The sequence below is a fragment of the Gadus chalcogrammus genome, chromosome 9 (genome assembly GCF_026213295.1).
Source record: "Gadus chalcogrammus isolate NIFS_2021 chromosome 9, NIFS_Gcha_1.0, whole genome shotgun sequence".
NCBI classification, from domain to species: domain Eukaryota; kingdom Metazoa; phylum Chordata; class Actinopteri; order Gadiformes; family Gadidae; genus Gadus; species Gadus chalcogrammus.
Genome location: NC_079420.1, coordinates 13,313,061 through 13,315,560, shown reverse-complemented (window position 1 = coordinate 13,315,560; position 2,500 = coordinate 13,313,061). Strand labels below are relative to the sequence as shown.

At 45.4% G+C, this 2,500-nt stretch overlaps 1 protein-coding gene across 1 annotated transcript in view; it reads right to left on the bottom strand.

Annotated features, from left to right (window-relative positions):
- LOC130389668 (genetic suppressor element 1-like) overlaps nucleotides 1-1,673 on the bottom strand; it is a 26,309-nt gene extending 24,636 nt beyond the window's left edge. Inside the window, exon 1 of the mRNA XM_056599551.1 lies at nucleotides 1,532-1,673. The gene's annotated coding sequence lies outside the window, so the exon portion shown is untranslated. The remainder of the gene's footprint in view (nucleotides 1-1,531) is intronic.
- Nucleotides 1,674-2,500: the final 827 nt, after the last annotated feature.

The following is a 2,500-nucleotide window of genomic DNA, read 5'->3' as shown; positions in this document are numbered from 1 at the left end:
GTCTGTCTCCACCCCTCCACCATCAGAATGTGTTGGACACAGGGGGTTCTAACTGCACCCACCACAATCTACTACAACGCTGGATTACCAACACAGGGGAGTGAACGCACACACACAAACGCACGTACAGACACACATACAAGGCAATGAAAACACACACACACACACACACACACACACACACACACACACACACACACACACACGCACGCACGCACGCACGCACGCACGCACGCACGCACACACACACACACACACACACACACACACACACACACACACACACACACACACACACACACACACACAAGCAATGAACAAACACACATACAATGCTGGTGGCCTTTCAAGCAGGTGTTTTACATGACTGAGGATAATGAATGTTGTCCATGGTTCTCTATTGTTTATGCACTCTGCGTGAAAGCTTTCAGACATAGAACCAGCCTTTCCTGTTTGTTGATTCTAAGTTAAATACCGACTCGATTCATATTGACACATTGTCAATAACAAAAGATGATTGTGCTCTCTTTATTCTATCCATTTTCTGCCTAGGACCTAGTTGATTTCAACATGATTAACGTACTATCCAAACAGTACAGTAAATACGTTTGCCTTTTGACCATTTAATTATTATCGATGTATCATTGGCCCGAAGTCGATCGCCAGGGATCTCCATCGGTGTCCGTATCAGACGGGGGTAATTTAAGGGAGTGGACGTTTACTCAGTCAAACCCCCTCGAGCAGCTGGTGAACGGCAACACGGCACATGGCAAATGTAACCGTGTGCGCGTGCGTGGCCGGTGCGTGTGTGCGTGTGTGTGCGTGTGTGTGTGTGTGTGCGTGCGCCTGTGCAACCGTGGATGTGTATGCGTGTGCGTGTTCGACCCTAGAGCTGTGTAACGCGCGTGACCCGCCTGGCTGCTGGTGGTGTTCCTCGCGGCATCTGGCCCATCTTAACAATACATTGCTGTTAAAGGTCCAGGACGGAGAATGTCTCCCGTATCACCCATCAAACAACGGCTACTAACATTTGTTATAGGCTACTGCGTTAGGCCTATATATGGTAGTTGGCCTTACACAATCGACTTCCCTTTTCAGTTTACAAGGAGCAGATAGGGTCGTGTTTGTTCACCAAGTAGTTTGACGAGTATCCTGCTAAGATAAAATAACACGAAACCACGAATTGCAAATAGCCTACATAATTCCTGCAACGAAGCAGACGCTGGGACGAAAGACCATTATTAAAAGTTTACACAAATCTAAAAATAGCAATTCATACGGAAGTATTTAATGAACTGAAATAAACGCATTGAGAACCATTTCAACGAGCGGTTTAAAGTAAAAGTGTATCAAATCTGCAGGAAAAGCTAAAATGCAATTGACAAAATACAATATAAAACGATCAATATGATTAAATTGACCATATGAACCAAAGTTGTTCTTGATTGTGTATCATTGCTTTGCTTACTTCAGGCACCGACAAAGCAACACTGAGGAAAGCGATAGCTCAGAAAAAACGCAAACCGCTTACCGCAGCATCAAAGAAAGAACAATGTCCACAGTTCTGCATATCCTTATACGGCTGAATTAGGTACGTCCATTTCACTGTCTCCTTACAAACGAACAAATATCGGGACGTGTATGAAGATAGAGCAGACAGCGGCGCGTCACGTCGCTGGGAGAGCGCGAGACGCAGTGAGAGAGCGGGTTTGTGTTCGTGCGTGCTTGCGTGCGTGGGGGTGGGGTGGGAGGGCGAGCACCTGCTCGCCTGCTCCTTCCCACAGGGATGACCCCGGACTGATCTTGATGAGAGAGAACATCACAATATGGTTGAGGTCTGCGGTGGACTGGAAATGAATGGGGGTTTCCGCAAGTCAGCGTTCTGTATTGCAACTTCAACTTTGGAAAATGCAATGGCAACGTTTACAGTTTAGGTAGTCTTGTTGTTACTGGAAATAGGAGTGTAACAAGGCTTGGCTGCGCTATCCCTAGCATATAGAGCAGTAGCTTTAGCAAAGTACCATGTTATCATTATGTAGGCTGTTTTTATTTTGATATCTATAATTTCCGGCACATACTCTGTGTATCATGTTTAAAAACCTATCTAGCTATCTTGTTGAAATAACTTTATTAACATAATATTTTTGTGGTTCCTCATTTCTTTCTCACATTGTTTGTTTGTATTCAATGTCTCTCTGCCTAACTGTTTGTTTTGACCGTCTACAAGTCTGTCTACATTTCTGTCTGTTGGTCTGTCTTTCTCTGCAAGCAGCTGCTCCATGTTGCAGTTCTTTAGCAGCTGTTTTGCATATATTTGTGCTCATGATGCACATTCTCTTTTCAATCCTGTCCATCCTTCATCTTTATTCCTCCCTTTCCGTCTCCCTCTCTCCCTCCCTCCCTCCCCCCTCCCTCCCTCCTCTTCTCACCCCATTATCTTCTCTCTCCCTCACCCTCTTCTGTCTCCCCTCTCTTTCCATCACTCTCATTCCCTCGCTAC